The 22,798-nt window shown below is 35.5% G+C and overlaps 1 protein-coding gene across 2 annotated transcripts in view; it reads left to right on the top strand.

The window, feature by feature from the left end:
• The window catches only part of DIO2 (iodothyronine deiodinase 2), a 159,587-nt gene that overhangs the window by 101,972 nt on the left and 34,817 nt on the right, over positions 1–22,798 (top strand). For both annotated transcript variants that reach the window (XM_072623177.1, XM_072623178.1), the window contains exon 3: positions 12,334–12,395. The gene's annotated coding sequence lies outside the window, so the exon portion shown is untranslated. The remainder of the gene's footprint in view (positions 1–12,333; positions 12,396–22,798) is intronic.

Raw genomic sequence — 22,798 nt, 5'->3', positions numbered from 1 at the left:
ACCCCTTTTTATCAGATTCAATAGGCTTGATGATTTGTGGGCTTAGCTGAAATTCTGAAAATTCAGTTTCATTGACCTATTCCTGCTAAATTGTCTTGAATGGAGGGATTTGGTTTCTAAATTCTCAAGTTCACTTTCTAATCATCTAGCCTCTCTTTTCCCAAAATTTCATTAGGACTCTACTTCTCCATTCTTTTTTTTTTTTGTCTGGGAAGATGCATTGTTCCTTCCTGAGATGTGGAAAAATAGATCTATCTTCCTTCCTTCGTTGCTCCATTCCTCCCTCCCTCTGATACTCCCTCCCTTTCTCACTCCTTCTCCCTCTCCCTCCTTCCCTCTCTTCCTTCCTTCCTTCCTTTCTTTCTCCAAACTCATTGGAGAATATCATTTCTAGCTTTATCTTGAACCAAATGAAGGTTAGAGAAATCCTGAAGAGGAAAGAGTTAGCTCAATCCATTAGTTTCCAAAACATCACTGAAATCTTTAGCTAAGGTAGCAGATCTTCACAATTCAGGTCTCAGCCTATCAGATGGGCCAGTCCAACTAGTAGGCAATACCCTCCTTCCTCATGATTGCTGATTATATTATTAGACTGTATTGTAACCTGTGCTCTTACGTACTCTATTATCTCTTTTAATTATCATCTTTCCTTTGGACCCAGAATGATGAGGAAGAACTAAAGTGATCTATAGACAAGCAGCTGCCAAGTTTTTTAAATGTTCCTAAAATAGAAGAAAGTTATTTCTTTTTCCCTCACTGAGAGTTTAGATTAGATCCCCCTTGAAATGGGCCATGAAGTCTTGTCGTAGAATATAGCAGAACACAATCTTGAAGCTTCAGCATCCAGAATATACTTTATATCTAACTTCTGCTGACTTTGGGGACTTACTCTTCTTTTTAAACTAGATTTTCATTGATTTTTGTTTTTTGCTTTTACATCAACTATATTTCAACTTGTATCTTCCCACACTCTCCTGAAAGTTGTTCTTTATAACAAAGAATTTAAAAAAAAGAAAGAAAGAGGAAGAAAACAAGTTCCACTAAGCCAATCAACTCATTGAAAGTCTACATGTATGTCCTGTATATCAGTTCCTGTACATCCTGATCTCTGTAACAAAGAGGATATTGGAGAGAGATGTTTTTTCATATTTCTTCTCTGGCATCAAACCTTGTTATAATTTCATGGCATTGAGTTTAAATTATTTTTGTTATTGTTGTCGTTTTTTGCATTTTCATTGTTGTAGTCGAGTATATTGTTTTCCTGACCCTGCGTCATTTGGTATTAGTTTATGAAATTCTTTTGATGCTTCTCGGATTCATTATATTTTTTGTTTCTTCAGCATACTAATGTTCTGTTACATTAACATAAGATAATCAGTTTAGCCATTTCCCCAAATTAATGGAAGTTTGCTGTGTTTCTAATTCCTTGTTAAAACCAAAATCAGAAAACATTTTTTCAAAAAATGAGATTTTCTACTTTGTCTAGACTGGAAGCAAAGACACATTTCTCATGGGCCCTGGCCCACTCTGATGAGCATTGGAGATTTTACCTGCCCCATTTTCAATTGGGGTTAATTTTGCAACTCCTTAGGCAACCTGACAGCCTGCCCTCCCCTTCACTTCCAGGGCTTCACCATATTTTTTCTAATTTAGTGTTTAGCTTATACCATTGCAATACAAAACTCTAGAGCTCAAGAGACCTGTCATCCTCAGTTTCCTTAGCAAATAGAATTATAAATATGCGCCACAATGCACAAGAGTAGTAGCATTTATTAAGCAATCAGTATGTGGCAGAAACTGAGCTACATGCCGATAATACAAGCACAAGCAAAAGAGATATTTTTTGTTCTAAGGAGGTTATACTCTAACAGGGGATGATATCTTTTAGAAGAAAACTAAAAAGTTGGTGGGTTGATGATGGAAGGGAAAGTGTCAAACTAAGGGCATATTGCTAATAGAAATCTATAGAGTCTAGAGCAGAGACTAGAGAGTAATGAAAGAATTAACAATGGTTAGCCTGAACAGTTTCCTTTAAGTGAAGGTTCTTAGAGAAACTGACCAATCAGAAGAAAGGGTTGCAGGGCTGGTGATCTTTCAGGCTGAGAAGCCTGCTATGGCATGATGGAAATAAAAGTCAGTTATAATTCTCCCTACTACCCCCAATCTTCTCTAGGGTAAACATTCCCAGGACCTTAATCTAATCTTTATATTAGCATATACTCAAGACCCATCACTAACCTGGTGGTTGTCTTCTGGACATTCTTTAGTTAATTAATCTACTTGAACTGTGGCACCTGTAACTGAACAGAATATTTCAGATGAAATCTGATGAAAACAGAATACAATGGGTCTATGTCACCCCTCTAATCCTGGAAGTTGTATTCCTCTTAATGCAGCCCATATTGCTTTAGCTTTTTGGTTAAAATTCACATTGCTAACTCTTATTGAACTTGCAGTCTATAGAAACCATCAATCTTTTCCAGAACTACTTAGTAACAATGCCTCCCCCAGTTTACAGTGTTGAAGTTAATTTTTTTTGGTGCCAAAAGGCAAGACCTTATATTAATTCCTCTTAAATTTCATCATATTAGGTTGGCTTTAGCCATTTAATGTCATTTTGATTTTAACTCTGCCATCCAGTATATTAGCATTCTCTTAGCTTTGGGCCATCTGCAAATTTGATGAGTATACCTTCTATGTCTTTACCAAAGTCATGATTTTAAAAAGAACAAAGACCAGCCCAGGTTGGAAATGGAGCAGGTCAAATCTCCTGTGCTGATCCGAGTGGGACAGGGCCCTTGAGTAGCCCCTTTACTTCCAACTTAGACAAAAATAGAGAGACTCCGGCTTTAAAACAAACAAAAGCAAACAAAATCTACACTTTTTGAGTTGATTGACTTTTTAGTCAAGGTTTAAAGGAGGAAAATGAAGATTTGAGGTGAAAGAAAAGAGAAGACCCTTCTCAGAATGAGAGAGTAGAATAAAGTTACTTAGAGGAAAAATGAATAGAAAAGTACTATTTTTCAATTACAGCGGAAAAAAGGATTTGTCTTCTTGAAAAGAAGGGAGCTGGATGCTCTGGGGACTAAAGATGTTACTTGCCCTTCAAAGAATGACAAAAATGGAGTCACAGAAGTTATTGGGTAAGATATCATTCAATAAAAGTCAGAGAAAAGAAAGAGAAAAATAGGTAGTGATTCCCATCTCAGGGACACTGAACCGCTATTTGTTGACCTGATAAAAGCAATAGAGAAGTCTATTGTTTTCTGAGGGTAGGTAGCCAAAATATAACAGATAACCTCTGGAGACTTACAAAATGGATGACCACCCTATACTTCTGGTAATTCATATCTGCCCAATGAGAAACTGTCATGAGAAACTTTAAAAGTAATGCCAGTAATTGTCAAGTCTTAGACAAGAAGCTAAACACCTCATGGGGTCTCTTAGTTCAGATTCTGTGGGCCTTTGCCAGTCATTTTGACCTATGTCTTGCTACTGAATTCAGATGACTCTGGAAGAGAGAATGAGACTGATGACTTTGCATAGTTTTGCCTCACTTAAATCCAATTCATTTGCAAGTCAAGATATCACCTTTCTGATGTCATTGGTCCTCTGAGAATAAAGGATGAGCAACAGCAAACACCTGATGGGAACACGTTGTCTTTTCACTTAAATGTCCCTAACAGCCTGGAGAAGAAATGTTTTTCAAAGTTCCTTTGCCTTTTCCTCCTAGGAGATCACACTATACTGAGAACACTGATAAGTCATTTAGTTGTGACAAAAAAATAAACATTGCACACTTAATGCAGGCCATTGAATAATTTTCCCTGCCCTCCATACTAGTTGAGTTTCTTAGATTGTTTTTTTAAAATACTTGTAAATGTTTACATCTCAAAGCTAAGTATCTCATAAAAAATTCTATAGATAATTATCCATTCTCAGTTATCTGAAAACCTTATTTCCCCTTTGTTCCTTTATCCCCACAGCTATACCCACTTCTGCTTAAATCTTGATCTAAGCTTATCCCTGTTTCATTCCCACCCAGTAATGCATTTTATGAATTTGTCATATTTTAAATATTCCACTTACCTTTTCTTGATAACTGTGTCTTATCAACTACCTTCTTTTTCTTCTTGAGGTTCTCCTCTCTCCTGATTATACTTTCCGGTTCTTCTTCATCTTCATTAATTCTCTTTAGATCTTTTATGTCCTTAATTATCCTTAGCTCTATTCTTTTTTTCTATTACAAGTAGAATCTGGATCAGTATCTAGGCATGGAGGTGATTTTCATTCTACTTTTTCTTCATAGTTTCCTAAATTTTACCAAATTTCTCCTCACCAAATTCAAACTTTGATTTATTTTGTTAGCTCAAATCTTGGGAAATTATCTACATCAGAGATATCAAATTCTCCAGGGCCACAAACAGCCCTGAGTGCTTTCGAAATCCATTAAAATATTAGGAAATGCTTATCCAAATAAATAGAACTACAATACAACAAAGGTAATGCTAAATATGTGATTTTCTAAGTCAGTATTTGGCCTGCTAGGATCCATTTCTATTTGAGTTTGACACCAATAAGCTCCATGATTTGTTTTCTTCAGGAAGAATTTCAATTCAAATCTTGCTCTCTTCTTCTATGTACTTTCTCATAGCTTTCAGCTTGACATTCCAGATATGATAAGACTCAGTCCAAATGCTATAGAGCTCTTTCCCAGTCACCAAAAATGGTAATATCTTTTGTTCTAAGATTTCCTTGTGTTTACTCTGTGTGTTATGCAGACCTGTTTGTGTATAAGCTCCCATAAGTTAGAGATCAGAATTCAGTAAAGTACCCGAGGGCTGTGAAGGCTTAATAAATGCTTATTAATTGATTCATTGATCAGATCAGATCAGAGTGGGACAATTTTCACCTCTATGATGAACACAATGCTTCTTTGTCCTGACCATAGTAGTTAATAAATAAATATTTGATGAAATTTGAACTGTTCAATTATTAATATAGTCTATCATGACACACTATTAATTCACCTTGAGCTTGCACTGACTAGCTTCTTTTTCACATGAATTATATCTAATCATATCTTCATCTTGTCCATGCATATTATTTTTGGGAAGGTTTTCTCTAAGTTTAAAACCTTACACATCTTCCTATCAAATTTCATTTAATTTGACTTGGCTTATCCTTTTAGCATGTTGAGATATTTCTATATCTTAATCATGTCACTTGATGTATTAACTATCCCGCTAGGTTCAGAGTCTTCTGCAAATTTGATAAGCATAACATTTATACTTTATCCAAGTAACTGGTAAAAATGTTGGATCAAGGACAGATCCCTAGGATTTGCCCTCAGAGACTTCTTCCCAGGTCTTCCATCAGAGACCTTGTAAAGTTTCTTGCCAAAACTGAGGAATACTATATCAATGATATTCACCTAAACTACCAGTCTAGTAACCTGATAGAAAGGAAATTAGGTTAGCCGCTTCTTATTTTTGACCTGTTCTTGATGAAATCATTCTGGTTGTCAGTGATTCCTTCTTTCCTATGTGCTCACAAGCCATCTCTTTAATAATACTTTATAGAAATCTGTTAGGAATGAGTCAAGCTCATTAGCTTGTAGTTTAAAGAATCCTACCATTTTTCTCTTTTTTGAAAATAAGAAAACATACACACATATTTAGCTGGAGTTGAATCTATTCTGTTTTTCTTTTTCCCTAGAGATGAATTGTGACTTGGCAGTCACATCTGCAATTTCTGAAACCTGGTGCCTATGCCTAATAGTCTAAGGTCTCTAGAAATGGCTGGTGGCTCTCTTATGACCTCCATACTAATCTCAGAGTCAGTTCTTTCAACTATTTTTATTTCATCCTTACTAGTCTGAAGATCACTACCTTAGGCAGAGGGAAAAAAGAGGTTTCTCTCTTTCATTCACTGTTATAATTTCATCTTCTCTGAGTAATGTTTCAGCATTTCTTTGAATTGGAATCATAAGATGACTTAGAATTATATGGGACTTTAGATGTTATGCCCCATAAGCACTTTGCTTTTTTTGTCTGGTAGGTGAGGGGGATGCCATACACATAGTTCACTTAGATTTTTAGCAAGGTCATCTAGTCCAGCTAACTCATTTTGCATTCGAGAAAATAGAGACCCAGAAAATTTGAATGACTTTCCTGGTGTAAGAGAGGTAATAAGTGACAGCTCAAGGATTCAAACTCAGGTCCTTTCACTCTGAATTTCAGGGCTTTTTCTGTTGTTCCATGCTGATTTGAGTAGAATCTTTGAAATTTAATTGCAGAAGATAAGAGAAACCTAGAAAGATAAAAATAAAAGTTTGAGCAATTTGAAAGGGTTAAATAATGATTGAAGTAAAGACAAGATTATCGACCCTTCAGAATTACACCATTTTTAGTGGTCAAAGCAAGAACAAAAGAACAAAGGAAGATAAAGCTTAACATTTGTCCAGTTTTTTCTTTCTTTCAAGAAACAAAAGAAAAGAAAAGGAGTAAAAGAGGAATACATGAGGGAAGGAATGTGGATGAAGGAGGAACTTTATTTCTGACAACTAGGCACAAAGAGATCATACAAATGTGCAGGCAGGATTGGGGTGGAAAGAGAGATAGAGACAGACAACAATGTTAGGCTAGATGAAAAGGATTGTGCTCAGACTATTACAACTCTAGATATCTAAAGTTACTTTCATTTCCCTCTCTTTCCCTAGCTTCTTTTTTTCTTGTAAATAAAAGAGAAGAGAAAGGGCACCATGCAAGGAGAGGAAACAACATAATAGGATACTATGGAGAGAAAAACAAATTGTGAATGGGAATGGGATTAACTTTACCATAAAACAGAGGACAGTGACAGAATGAATCAGTAAGCAAAACCCCACAATATGTTGTTTACTAGAAACACATTTAAAATATAAAGACTCATGCTGTGTTAATATGAGAGGCTATTGTAGAGTCTATTATAACTCAGCTGAGTCCCAAAACAGCAAGGATGGCAATCATGATCTTTGACAAGGCAACAGTAAGCAGGAAAAAGAGAAAAGCAGTGAAACTTCATTAATCTAAAAGGAACTACAGATGATGAAAAAATATCAACATTAAATATATACGAATTTATTGTAATTACATACAAATACCAAAGGAAAAGCCATTTGAAATATAAGAAGAAATTATAAAGCAATAATTGTGGATGTGGAAACAAAATTCTAGGTCCTGATGATTTCTAATTTTAGAGCTTAACTTTGCTGAAGATTGTAAAGCAGCATACAGAAGTCCCTGCTTGCACCAACACAGCAGTTGTATACTTCCTATTTTTGTACCATGAGTTCTCAGAAATTAACCAAAATATTCTGTTTATGAGGATGTAAGATAAGAAGGTTGGAACTGGATGATTCCTAGAAATGTACAAATATCTTCTTAATGGTTTATTCTGGAAAGAACCTGGATATGGAATGCATTAGCATAATTTGGACTCAGTTCCCTCCTCCCCACCCCACCCCCATAGCTATTTGAATACAGAATAACTTGATTAAGCAAAGAAATAAGAAATTCTTAGGCAATGAATTCTCCAATATTGGTTACTTCACTTTGCTCCCTTTAGACTTAGATAACTTAACAGAATGATAAACAAGAATGAAATAAAGGATATTAATGGAATTATATAAAACTTAGATATGATACATATCTGGAAATTACAGAAAGGAATCATAAGGCATATATACATTTCTCAGCTTGTTACTTGGTACCATTACAAAGACTCATCATGTTTGGGTACATGAAGAATTTACTAATAAAAAGCAAAGATTCATTAAATATATTCAAGTTCATAATACAATAAAATTATGATCAGTAAGGAGCATTTGAAAGGAATATTCAGACTAAAGTAGAGACAACATATAATTCTGAAGAATGAGTAGGTCAAAAAACAAATCATAGAAATGATAAATAATTTTAACAAAAAAATTATAACAATGAAACAATATCCCAAAACTTTCAAGATGCAACCAAAGTACTCCTTAGGGGAAAGTTTTTATCTGTAAATGCTTTCTTCAGCAAGGAGTAAACAAAATTACTAATGAATTGAGTACAGAATTTTAAAAAATAGTAATCTGACAAATTACCACCTTAATAAACATAAAAATAAAAATCAAAGAAAATACAAATACCAAAACTACTAACAAAAGACTAGTAAAGACATCCTTAGTTAATTTGTTAACCAGATTTTTTTTCAAAGACTAATAAAATAAATGATCCATTATTTAACTTGATAAAAGAAAAGAAAGCCAAATTACCAAAACAAAAATGAAAAAAGTATAATTACCAGCAGATGAATAGGAAATAAAGGAAATTGTTAAACATGATTATATCCAATTGAAAGCCAACAAATTAAAATATTGTTTTAAATGTTAAATATTTATTAAATATATATACTCATATATATTATATAGAAATATACATTATATAAAATATATATTGTATGAAAATTGTAAATATTTATGAAATAGTAAGATTAACAGAACAAAAAATAAAGCGTTTAAATAAGCTAATTCCAAAAACTGAAGTTGAAAGTTTTAAATGCACTTCCAAAGACAGGGGGAAAATCTGTCCAGGTAGACTTACCAGTGAATTCTATCAAATCTTTACAGGACAACTGATTCCTATGTTATATAAATTATTTGAAAAAATAGTTAATAAAATCATAGCTGTACTGTTGGAAGGGACCAACTATAGACTATCAGATCCACTACATGAAAAAACGGGGACCCAGGGAAGTTTTGTCATTTTGCCCCAACCCAGAGCACAGTGCCTAACACATAGCAGGTGCATAATAAATGCTAATTGATTGATTACTTTGATTGCTAAAAGTTATAATGGTATTAAGTGTCAGAACTGGGATTTGAACTCAAGTGATGTGACTTTAACTTTAGTGATCTTTCCACTGTGTTTCACTGCCTTAATCTCTAAGACAAATATCAATTGATCAACAAATAAGGAAGACACAGGGCAGGGAGAGAAACTTTAGATCAAGCTTACCAATATTGATGAAAATATTTGATTAAATATTTAATATCATAAAGATATATTCAAATGACTATTCATTTATACTATATTGGATTTATACCCCAAATAAAGGGATAGTTCAATATTAAGAAAATTATAAATATAATATGTTAATAAACAAAAATATATGATTATAGCAACAGATATATAAATAGATGTAGACAAAATGCAGTACCAACATACACTGAGAACACCATCTAAAAGACATAGGAATAAATGAACTTTTCCTTAATTCAATGAACAGTATCTACCTAAAACCAAGAATTAGAATAATTTGTAATGGAAAAACACTAGAAACCTTTCCAAGAAGATCACAAATAAAGCAAGGATGTGTGTTGTGTGCACTACTGTTTGATATAATTCTGGAAGTGATAGCAATAATAGTAAGATAAGAAAAGGAAACTGGGGAATATTTAGGCAAAAGACATAGAAAGATGAAAAATTATCTCTCTTTGAAGATCATAAAATTAAATGAAAAATGTAATTGAAACAATCAATAACTCCAGTCAACTACCAGGATATAAAATAAACCCACAAAGAAATGAGAATTTCTATATACTATTAGTCCTTTTTGTCTAGTTTTGTGATTTCATGAGTCCATGGAATTTCCAATTGGGGAATTACCTTTTCTGAGAGAGAGAGACAAGTGCTCTGCACTCTAGTTTTACAAGATTGCCTAGGACACTGAAGAGTTACATAGATTAATAGACCCCACAGCCAGAAGACTCTCCGTATCTATTTTGTTATACTTCCTAAATAATGTTTGTATTCCCAGTACCTAGTTAAAATAAATGCTTCTTTTATGAAGGTATGAGTCATATTTTCAGCTTCTTAGCCTAGAAACTCTTTCCTTTTTTTCTAAAGCTCCTATATCTAGTATGCCAAAAACTTTTCATGTCTTCATTTGAAATGTCTCTGACTTCTCTTCCTTTCCATTCCCACTATTCCAAGAGTAGATTCTCGTAGCTGTCTGTTTGGATAGTTGAATAATTTCCTAGTTAGTCTTAGTCCTTCTAGGTCTATGTCTTGTTCCATTAGACGTCACTACTAGGCTAATCTTTCTAAAAACTTTGCTTTCAACATATTCCTCTCCTGTGGCAGAGCTGGCAAAGACTTATTCCTTTCCACATAAAGTCTAAACTGCTAGGCTAGATTTGAAGGGGCTTCTGGCTTTGAAGTATCCTAGTCCTAGTCCTCCTTTTGTAAATGTATTTGCCACTACTCCTCAGAATATTCCCTTTATTCATATTATGCTGTTCTAAATATTCTGTGAAGTGTGAATAGTGCAGTGAAAAATGCACTGGAATGTGTATCAGGGGTTGAGTCAAGAGGTGGATTCATTTCTGCCCTCTCTCACTAACTAGCCGTGTGACTGTGTAGGGCATTTAGTCACTATCAGTATTAATTTTCTCAACTGTAAAAGGAAGAGTTTGGGCTATAATACCTTCCAGTCTAACATTCGCTGATTTATCCCTCCCTTTTGTACTATCTTCCAAATTCTACTTACCCCAATCTCACCTCCTCTATGAAGATTCCTTCATCTATTCCAGTGTACCCTAACCTTACTTTCCTGGGAATTTTTTTTTTTTGTACTTTTAGCTGATGCCACATAGTTTAGCACATAATTGAACTGTAATTAATTTTACTATAAAAGATTTTGATCCTCAACTAGATTATAAGCTCCTTAAGGTCAGGGGTAGCATTTTATATGTCTTTTCTATCCCTCAAAGTGTAGGGGAATGAACAACTCATGGGTTTGGTTGCAATTCCTATAGTTACTCTTACCTTTGCTTCCAGAAAAGACAATGGAGTCTTCAAAAAATCAATTAAACTTCTAGCATTCTTGATTTTGATCTAAAGGGATCCTTGGAAATCATATACCCCAACACCCTCATTGTAGGTGAATAAGCAGTTGAAGACTAGTAACACGGAATTACTTGCCCAAGAACACCCAGGTCAATAGCTCATGTCATATAAGATTTCTCTTTTTAATGGTGATATTTTTGTCTTCATGACATTTCCAATTGGGAAAACGTGGCAGCCAAGAATGCCTTTGTGCTTCTCATAACCACAAAAACTATGAAATTTCCTTAGATGGGACCCTGAGCAGCCAGACTGTGTTCTATTTATTAGTAATGTCAGTTTTCTATCAAGAATTGCCCATTCAGTGGTTGCTTTCCTCACCACCTACTGAACTCTCAGTTAAAAAAGTAGGACAAAACTTCAGCAGGAGGGGCAGATCGCTGGCAGCAGCAATTGGCCTCATCTGTCTGAGTACATGCGTTCTATCATCCTCCATCATGCATGACTATGAACAAGGTGATCTGCAGAAGCATGTAGCTTGTTAGTACTGGGGCATGGGCCAAGGACTGTGACTTGGAAGGGAGTGGTGTGATACCAGGAATACAAAGGCCACACCAACTTGGCCTATTCAGTTGCTTAAATGGTTTCTAACAAAAAAAAAAAATAGAAAAACAATAAACACACACGCCCATCTTTATACATGCACTACTGTTGATAGACAGATAGAAATGACTTGCTGACTGTACAATAGAGGAAAACGTCAGATACTATATTATGGCTTCTCTTTCTGTTGGTGGTATTGGGGAGATATTAATACTGTTTATGTTTGGGAGTTGTGAGGGAGATCTGCTTTTTGAAGAAGGTTATCACTTTTTTAAAAATCCTATTAAATATATACAGATATATACATAGATATAGCCAATTATATATATCCAACAAAAAAACCAGGAAGTGTGCACTCATACGACCCCTGACTTAGAGGAGTTCTGGACTTGCCCTAATAAGAAAGTGACAGCAAGCTATTAAGTGACAAACCTGAAATTGAAAGTAGATCTCTAAAGCCAAGTCCAACATTCTTTTTTCTATACCATAACATAGCCATGCATGCCACAAAGCGGCTTTGTAATTTACTGATGACAAAGAGTACCCAAAAGACATCCTATCCCTTGAATATTGCCACCTTTGAAAACATAGTGGAAGCATTCTTTGTAACAATCTTTGATTTCAATGGGGAGGTAAGCATCCCTTGTGTTTTCTACAAGTGCATTTTCAACACTTGGTTAAAGATAATGAATTTTATCGCTTTTTTCCTGGACAAAATTCAAGAGTTTGTATTTTCCTTGCAGTTAGTGACTGTGTTCAGAAATAGTTAGTAAAGGCACTGGAGAAGAATTTATTATGTTTCAGCTGAAGCGGAAATAGTAACTACAAATCTGACATCAAGGAATTATCTTTGTTATAGGAAAAACCCCGCAGCCTAACCTGGGAGCATCCAGGGAGAAAGCTCCTCACTTGGCCTCTGAGGTAAATAACTCTTCCTCCTCCTTTCCTCCCTCTAAAGTTATGAAGACACTTGTAACTGTCAACCACTTCATGTAATGAAAGGGAATGTGTTTGCTGCAAAAATATTGGTGTTGCTCTAAGAATCAGATATACATGTCAGTGGATTTGGTTTGATTGTACATGTCCCTATGTATTTGTAAAATCTGGGTAAAAGGGCACATAGGTACAAAGATAGGAAGTGAATTTGTAATGTCATTGGTATAAGGAACTCCCTCCCAAATAAGGAAACTACTGCTGATGCCCGTTTGGTGATTATATATTTGTGTATATCTTGTGTATTTGTAACTATTATGTATTATATGTACATTGTATGTATACATATGCATACACATAAATAGTTTATACAATTTGTACATATTATGTATTTTATATATGTATATCATATATGTATATTTTATATAAAATATATAATACATACAAATATACACACTATTTAGATGTGTGTATATTTTAATACATATATATCTATATATCTAGGCAGCTAGATGGTACAGTGCTGTGCCTGGAGTTCAAATCCGGCGTCAGACACTTACTAACTGTGTGACCATGGATGAGTCATTTAACCCTGCTTGCCTCGATTTCCTCATATATAAAATGATCTGTAGAAAATGGTAAACCACTTCAAGTACTTTTTGTCAAGAAAATCCCTAATGGGATCACAAAGAACTGAACACAACAGAAACGACTCAACAAAAAATTCTATCTATAGATATACATCTACAGAGATGAATTCTAAGACAAGTTGTGATTTTTATTGGAGGAAATTCCTTTTGCCAAAGAAACCCTCTACTTTCTCTGCAATATTATGTCTTCAAGAGTTCTATCTGTAGCATTGAGAGGTTAAATGAATTGTCCAGCAACTCACATAGTCTCCTTCAATTGAAAACATCATGATTCTGAACCTAGCGCCTATGAACTTAGTCCAATGACTTTATAGCTATAATGTCTTCACCTTAAGAGGTATAATGTCACTGCTGTTGAGATTTGTAGCAATGGGATAGAAATCTATTTAGGAGTTCTGTTTTTATAATGTGAAAGTCTATCCTTTGCCTGGAACTTGGCCACAAAATTGTCCTTATCACAATTCACTTAAAATTAAATTGAATATAAACATTTCTGATTTGTTTTCACCTCCAAACTATTAATTTTGTTAATGTAGTTCCCCAAGAAATATGTTTCATGATCTTTTCCTTCATTCACTCTCATTTCCAACAACTGTTCATTAGCTCTGAAAATGCAGACAAAAGAAATAAGCAAATGAAGGATTTTTTAGCATGCTGGATTGAAAATTTCATATACATTTGAAAATATATGTATTTACCATGAAAAGGCCTCTTGTTTCACCCTTAGTTATATGCACATCAAGTAGATTCAATAAAATTACACCTGTATGGCTCTAATCCACTGTTTTCTGAAGGGGAATGAACTATCAGGATCTTTATCAGCTCTGGTACAAGTAGTCCTACCATTCTGGGGTACTTAAATTATTTTTTTTCAGAGAACCTGGATTGGCTTAAAAACTGCCAGTGCCTAAATCAATTTATAGTCCCAGCTACTTCTGTTACTGGAGTAGGTGGCATTCTGTCCTCTGTGAAAAGAAACAAAAGGGAGGCAGAGTCAAGATGGCAGAATAGAAGGATGCACCTCTAGAAGTTCGCCTCCCACAGCCCATAAAATACCTGTAAAAAATGACTCTAAACAAATTCTAGAGCAGTAGAAGCCACAAAACTGACAGAGTGAAAGAGATTTCCAGCCCAAGGCAGCCTGGAAGGCCGACAGGAAAAGTCTATCATGCTGGACATGGAGCAGAGCATAGCACAACGTGGGCCATACTGCAACAAGGAGAGGACTGGAACTGTCTTCAAGGCACCACAGGCTGCAGCTGCAGGTCCCAGATTCCTCAACTCACAAATGCCAAAGACACCTTCAAAGGTCAGCAAGAAAGCTCTTTCACTTGGGTGAGAAGGGAGTGCAGCTGTCTAGGTCCCAGGCAGCAGCATCTTCCATTGTTGAAACTGGCCTAAAGACCCTGGGGGAAGTGAGTAGCTGATCTGTATTTCAGCCCTGAGTGGCAGCCTTTGGTAGAGGAGGAGTGCTGGCTGGCATGGTGGAACTGGTGGAGGCTCTGGAGAGGGAATCTTACAGACCAGAGTGCAGGCCAGGAGAGGAATAAACTCCTCTCCCTTGATTGTGCCATTTTGGAGGAACTGAGAACTTACAGGTCCCCAGAGTATGCCCTCCCCTTGACAAAGAACTCAAAAGTCAAGTAACTAACTGGGAAAATGCCCAAAAAAGGGAAAAAGAATAAGACAATAGAAAGTTACTTTCTTGGTGAGCAAGTACTTGTTTCCATCCTTTCAGATGGGGAGGAACAATGCATACCATCAGAGAGAGACCTCAAAGTCAAGGCTTCTTCATTAAAAACCTCCAAAATAAGTATGCAATGGTTTCAGACCATGGGAGAGCTCAAAAAAGATTTTGAAAATCAAATAAGAGAGGTGGAGGAAAAATTGGGAAGAGAAATGAGAGCAATGAAAGAAAATCATGAAAAGCAAGTCAACAGCTTCCTAAAAAAGACCCAAAAATGCTGAAGAAATTAACACCTTTAAAAATAGACTAACTCAAATGGCAAAAGAGGCTCAAAAAACCAATGAGAAGAATGCTTTAAAGGGCAGAATTAGACAAATAGAAAAGGAAGTTCAAAAGCTCACTGAAGAAAATAGTTCTTTAAAAATAGAATGGAGAAGATGGAATCTAATGACTTTATGAGAAACCAAGAAATTACAAAACAAAACCAAAAGAATGAAAGAATAGAAGACAATGTGAACTATCTCACTGGAAAAACAACTGACCTGGAAAATAGATCCAAGAGAGACAATTTAAAAATTATGGGACTACCTGAAAGCCATGATCAAAAAAAGAGCCTAGACATCATCTTTCATGAAATTATCAAGGAAAACTGCCCTGATATTCTAGAACCAGAAGGTAAAATAAATATTGAAAGAATTCACTGATCACCTCCTGAAAGAGCTCCAAGAGGAAAAACCTTTAGGAATTTTGTAGCCAAATTCCAGAGTTCCCAGGTCAAGGAGAAAATATTGCAAGCAGCCAAAAAGAAACAATTGGAGTATTGTGGAAATGCAATCAGGATAACACAGGATCTGGCAGCTTCTACATTAAGGGAGGGGGGCAGCTAAGTGGTGCAGTGGATAGAGCACCAGGGCAGGAGTCAGGAGGACCTGAGTTCAAATCTCACCTCAGACATTTCACACTAGCTGTGTGACCTTGGGCAAGTCACTTAACCCCAATTGCCTCATCCTGGGTCATCTCCAGTCATCCTCATGAATATCTGGTCACTGGATTCACATGGCCGGTGACCTGCACAGCTCTCTCTCACTCAAAACAAAGTCAAGTGCAAGTCATGTCGTCATTTCTCTGATGTCATGGTCTTCTTCAGAAATGAAGGATGAGCATATGTTAAGGGATCAAAGGGCTTGAAATATGATGTTCTAGAAGTCAGTGGAACTAGGATTAAAACTAAGAATCACCTACCCAGCAAAACTGAGTATAACACTTCAAGGGAAAAAATGATCATTCCATGAAATAGAGGACTTTCAAGCATTCTTGATGAAAAAGACCAGAACTAAATAGAAAATTTGACTTTCAAACACAAGAATCAAGAGAAGCAGAAAAAGGTAAACAGGAAAGAGAAATCATAAGGGACTTACTAAAGCTGAACTGTTTATATTTGTACATGGAAAGATAATATTTGTACCTCTTGAAACTTTTCTCAGTATTTGGGTAGTTGGAGGGATTATACACACACACACACACACACAGAGGGCACAGGGTGAATTGATTAGGAAGGGATGATATCTAAATAAATAAAATTAAGGGGTGAGAGAGGAATATATTGGGAAGAGAAAGAGAGAAATGGAATGGGGCAAATTACCTCTCATATAAGAGGCAAGAAAAAGCTTTTTCAGTGGAGGGGAAAAAGGGAGGTGAGAGGAAAAAAGTGAAACTTACTCTCATCACATTTGGCTTAAGGAGAGAATAACATGCTCACTCAGTTTGGTATGAAAATCTATCTTACACTACAGGAAAATAGGGGAGAAGGGGATAAGTGGGATGTGTGGGGGAATGATAGAAGGGAGGGCAAATGAGAGATGGGAGGTAATTAGAAGTAAAAACTTTTGGGGAGGGATAAGGTTAAAAGAGAGAACAGAATAAATGAGGGGGGCAGGATAGAATGGAGGGAAATATAGGTAATGTTTCACTACATGACTATTATAGAAGTCTTTAGCAAAACTACACATATATAGCCTATATTGAATTGCTTGCCTTCTCAGTGGAAATGGGTGGGGAGGGAGGCAGGGAGAGAAGTTAGAACTCGAAGTTTTAGGAACGAATGTTGAGAATGTTTTTGCGTGTAACTGGGAAATAAGTAATACAAGTAATGGGGTATAGAAATCTATCTTGCTCTACAAGAAGAGAGAAGATGGGGATAAGGGAAGGGAGGAGTGTGACAGAAGGTAGGGTGGATTGGGGGAAGGGGTAATCACAATGCACAGTGTTTTGGGGTGGGGGAGGGCAGAGATGGGGAGAAAATTTGAAACTCAAAATGTTGTGGAAATGAATGTTGAAAACTAAAAATAAATAAACAAATTGGAAAAAAAACAAAGACAACATAAATCAGAACTCTTTGTACTCTGTAAATATGTGTTGATTTGATAACCTTAACTAAAGGCTGGAGTAGTTGATTTTTTCCATGGCCCTGTCAGAGTTAGGATTCAGACTTAGGATTTCAGACTTAGGATTCCAGTAATGTGTTAGCATACAACAAATTATTGGGCTTTGTACAAAAATAACTAGGCATTTGTCTGGTAGTAGTCTCTACTTTTAAAAGTGATTTTTTTTTTTGTCTATGTGAGATATGGAAGGGAAGAAAGAAGATCAATAAGAAAAGATTTCTACATCTGAACAATTCACTAATGACTTAATTATAGACTTATTAATAGTAATTACTTAATACACTTAGTTGCTTAATAATTTGCCAAATATGCTTTAGGTAATTGTCCAACCTTGTCTATAACAAGGTTCCACCAAAGAATCTATAAATGGGATAGATAGCACAGACAAGATAATTATTCCCTTAGAAAAGTTTATTTCCTAACATAACAGGTATGTGAAAGGTACAGAAATACTGGTCTTGCAGAAAAAAAAAAAGATTCATAGGTATTTTTAAAATGTTGATCAATTTTTTCAACTTTTTACTTACAAAATGAATTTATCAATAGTTTTCATTGAAAAAAATATCAAAAAGTCCTCTCCCTCCTCAAACTACCATGTTTTTACTTTTCTGTGCATATATTATATCCCTACAGTAGAATGAAAGCTCTTTGTGTCCTGAGGTTGTCTTTTTTGTCTTTAAATCACTGCCACTCAGCACAGTACTTTACATGTTAGTAGAAGCTTGCTTGTTGAACTGAGTTAAATTCAATTTTCCTCCATGTTCTGCTTTTCTATGTTTAAATATGATCTTCTTACTTAAATTTGGGCTTTTCTTTTTACCTCTGTGTTCTTAAGTGAGCATAATAATAATAAATAAATAAAATTAACATTCATATAGTGCTTACTATGTACTAAGCACTGTGCTAAGTACTTTACTGTTGTTGATTTATTATCTTATTTGATCCTCATAACCACTCTGAGAAGTAGGTGTGCTACCATTCCCATTTTATAGTTGATGAAACTGAGGCAAACAGAGGTCAACTGACTTATCCAGGATTATACTAGATAGGAAATATCTGAGGATAAATTTGAACTCAGATTTTTCTGACTCCAAGTTCCGTGGTCTATCTATTGTACCACATAGTTGTCCCATAATGTACTGCTTTTCTTTATTATAAAGCTGGGTCCATTTTATTAACACAGAATCACAGACTTGCATTTTTTGGTGGGTCCAGACCCATCTTATATTATTTGAATTTTTTTTCTTTGCATTTGGAAATTTCAGTTTGTCTTTCTGATTTTCCCTTATTGCTCATTTTTTTATTCCCTTCCCTCTAATGGTGGTTTCTCTGGGGGTTGGGGGAAGGGGTAATCACAATGCATGGTGTTTTGGGGTGGGGGAGGGCAGAGATGGGGAGAAAATTTGAAACTCAAAATGTTGTGGAAATGAATGTTGAAAACTAAAAATAAAGAAATAAATTGGAAAAAAAAAACAGACAACATAAATCAGAACTCTTTGTACTCTGTAAATATGTGTTGATTTGATAACCTTAACTAAAGGCTGGAGTAGTTGATCTTTTACTTCCCAAAGCATCTTAGCCTCTTCCCATTCTGTGAAATTCATGGTTTATCAGACTATGTCTCTGTTCCACATAATTTTGAGGGGCCATAAGATCTCTCCTTTATACTATGTTTCTTCCTATTCTTTCTGTTTGTCTCTGGCTTGATAGTACAGAATGCTGCCCAAACTGATGCTATTGTAGCCTCAGGTGATTTCTGTCTTTTGGAATTTGGATCTCGGAAGCTCTGAGAGGAGAGATATGAGGGTGTAGGGTATGGGATTCAGTTCTATTTCAAGTCCAGACAGACATGTGTCCTAACCTTTTCCCACTGTTACTTTGAAGCACAGAATGCTATTATAGTGAGTGGCTCTGCAGTCCTCAGCAAATTTCTGCAGTTTGGAACTTAGATCTCCCCTGCACTAGAAAGAGGGAAGGGAGATCAGTGTATGTTGTTGTGTTGTGTTGCAACCCTATGGGTAGAGTGACTAGTGTAGCAGAGAGGTTGTAAGGGCCCAAGAAAATGTATAGTCTTCCGTCTTGTTAGTTACATGTCCTAGAGCTTGAATCACACATTTTCATAATTTTCAGGTTATTTTAGTAGCCATCTAGTTCCACCAATACTTCAAAAGGAATTTTCACAATAACATATCCAACAAGTAGTCATCTAGCATCTATTGAAAGACCTCCAATGAGGGAGAATCAACTACCTGAAAGGAATCCACTTTTGCACAATACTGACTGTTGGGAAGCAATTTTCCTGATATTAACCCTAAATTTCTCCCTCCCCCCCGCCTCTCTTTTTCTCAGTCTCTTTCTCTCGCTCAAAAAGAAGTAGAGGAAACAAAATAGCATGTGTATAGCACCTACTATGTGTCAGACACTGGGCTAACTATATTATCTCATTTAATCCTCACAACAACTCTGCAAGCTAGATACTGTTATTATGCCCATTTTGGGGTTGAGGAAATGAGACACAGTTTAAATGATTTCCCCAGTAAATATCTGAGGCTAGATTTGAATTCCAGATTTGAATCTATGCCCAACACTCTATCTACCACACAACCTATCAGTCTCAAAAAGTAATACATGGTGGAACACATCACTGAAAGATGTCTTGTGAGGAGGTTATTTATTTAAAAAATTACTATAACCATTTTACAGGATGATAGTATATGTAACAATATAGTAGCTTTATTAGACTAGTGACAAAGTTGCCAGGCTACAAATTATAATAATTAGCTCTTTTCCTTTTACACCTTTCCCCTTTTCTTTTTTATACATTATGTCAAATGACACAAAGTGGGAAACAATTCTTCAGATTTATCCTTTCTCGGTATTCTATCATAAAATATACAATCAATAGCTGGGCTTCATTTTCAGCCTTTATGAAAAGAAAGGGGAAGTATAGACTAGTGGATAGAGTGCCCCACTCAAAGACAGAAAGATGCACTGAGTTCAAGTCTTGCCATTGACATAGGCTGACCGTGTGACCACTGGCACCTCATTTAAAATTTCCAGTGCTCTAGGCCAGAAGTATCAAATGAGCAGTGCCAAACTCCCTAGTGACGTCTGAACCAGATTAAAATATAATTGGGAAATGTTTAACAAAATAAATGAAAATATATAAAACATAGATAATGTTCATTTGTGGTTTTATAAGACAATACGAAGAAATAAGGATCTGCTTCTAGTTGAGTTTGATAGCACAGTTCTAAGATTATCAATTGCAAAGAAAGGACCAATCTGCTTTGGTAGAATGGATTGCCTCAATCTGGGCCTTCTTCCTATGGATGAAAACACTGGTCCAGTTGCTATTCCTTGTCCTTATGACCAGAAAACAGATGAATGAAGCAGATTCGAAGTAGTTGCAAATTCTGTACACTTTGTCCTGTAAATGTAACCTGAGTCTTTTTTGAATCCTTTGTTGTGGAAAATCATAATATGTATTATTAAAGGCTTTATAGTTAGCTAAAGGGTTGGATGGGGAGAATCAGGAAACAGGAAACAAAGAAAAATGTAGATTGTTACAAACTTTGTAATCATTCCTGTTTGGTGACGTTTATCTCCTTAAATGTTTATCTTCTCGCTCATTTTTTATTTCATTTTTATGCGTCTCATAAAATTGGATATCACTCAATGTTTAGCTCTTTGGTGTCTGAACATGGAAAGCAGATTGCCCTGGCATTTTTATGTACTTTAGGGAAAGCAAGTCATTTTCATTTATTGTGATTTATTATTTGAACATTTTTCAGTATGACAAAAACTACTTACAAAATTTGATGTACATACAAATTTAGCTCCACTATACTACAACAAAGGCAAGGAGAACTTAGCGTCTTTTTCTGAGAAAAAGGCAGAGAACCAAATGAAAGTACTCTCCATTTACAAACAGGGTCAGATACTGGTGTATTTTCTGCATACTCATAGCAAATATACATACTTAATCGTATCTCATGCATTTTTGTCCTTTATCCTTTTTTCCCCTCTTTCTGATTTATTACCCTCCCTACTCATTTACCACTTTGTTAAAGGGTAATGGAATAATCAATACTTGAAAAGATGCAAAATAACTGATTTGGGAGAAATGATTACCTGTGTGAATTGTCAGGTGATTGAAGCATATGGTAAACATTTGTGGAGGTTATAGAAATAAAAGTTAATGTGTATCTTAACGAGACTTTGCTTATTGGGAGATTTCACTGATAGACCAGGAAAATCATGCAATTTACCATAAACAAAACAAATATGTGGTAATAAAGCTTATTTTCTTCAAGAAAACTAAAATAATAGATCTCCCTATCTTATTTATACAAGTCTTCACCCTCCTTCTTTAAATTTCTGTCCTAGTCTTCATATTATTATGACCTAGTTGGTAATTTCCTAGCATACATTAGAGTTTATTGCATTCTGGGATATATGCAAATGAGTAAACTGAGACCACCTCATATTTTAAAAAGCAATCTCACTCTGAGTCAGCATGTGTACTGCATACTATTAAAAATGGATGGAAAAAGGAAATGACTTTGGTTCAATAATTTATGAAAAATGTTACAGTTTTATTATCTGTCTATGCATTTTTACAACACCTATCACTGAAGTACTGAGGTGCTCAGACAAAAGATATGACTCTAGTACAGAAGTAGTGGGGAGAAATTTTTATTTTCCCTCTCTTCAGAATAGTATGATAAATGAATGATTGGCACTTGTCAAAGAAGTAAACATTATGTACCAATAAAACATTTATTGAATAATGTATATATGCAAGTCATTATGTTAGCAGCCAAGGTACAAAACAAGTTTAAGAGATGGTATCTGCTCTCTAAAAGCTTATAGTCTTTTTAGGGGAGACAAGATACATATACAAAGAGGGAAAAAAGGGTACACAGTGGTTTCTTCCTATACAGTGTAGGTACAGGGCTTCACATAATTGGTATTGCATAAATGTTGGCTTATACACAGCCACACAGGGACTAGTCTCCTCTGTCTTCCACTACTATACAGTCAGCATGATCATTTGGGTAAAAGGAAGATGGTTAACAGACACCCTAATAAAGTTGTGTATCACTCAATGTTTTAAAAGTAGATTGTACTGGCATAAATTGGGAAAATCAGGTAATTTTGATTTTTTGCGATTTATTATTTGAGTGCTTTTTTTTTTTTTTTTGATATGGCAAAAACTATTTGCAGGAAGAGTTATGCTTGGATGTGGACTGAAGGTAGGAACAAAAGGAGTCTAGTCAGGGCTTCAGAAACTCTATGCTATGAAGCCTGTTTATTTTCAAAAGTCCGCAACTCCTCTGAAGAAAGAAACAGCCAATATGATTGTTCCATAGGCATCTCGCTGATGGGTCCTCAAGACCCCAGGCATTTCACAGCATAGCCTAGCACATAAAACTTCCCCTACAATGACTACAAGTCAGGGGAACATATGGACATAGTAAAAGCTGCCTACAAATAACAGATCCTTATACTGGACTTTGATGAGAGTGTTCATCTGCCCCAGTAATAGCTCTGTAACAGCAGTACAATGGATCAGCCTACAAGCCCTAGTTTCTAAGTTCTGCTTAT

The sequence above is a fragment of the Notamacropus eugenii genome, chromosome 7 (assembly GCF_028372415.1).
Source record: "Notamacropus eugenii isolate mMacEug1 chromosome 7, mMacEug1.pri_v2, whole genome shotgun sequence".
Classification (NCBI taxonomy): domain Eukaryota; kingdom Metazoa; phylum Chordata; class Mammalia; order Diprotodontia; family Macropodidae; genus Notamacropus; species Notamacropus eugenii.
This window is presented reverse-complemented; position numbering and strand designations above follow the sequence as displayed.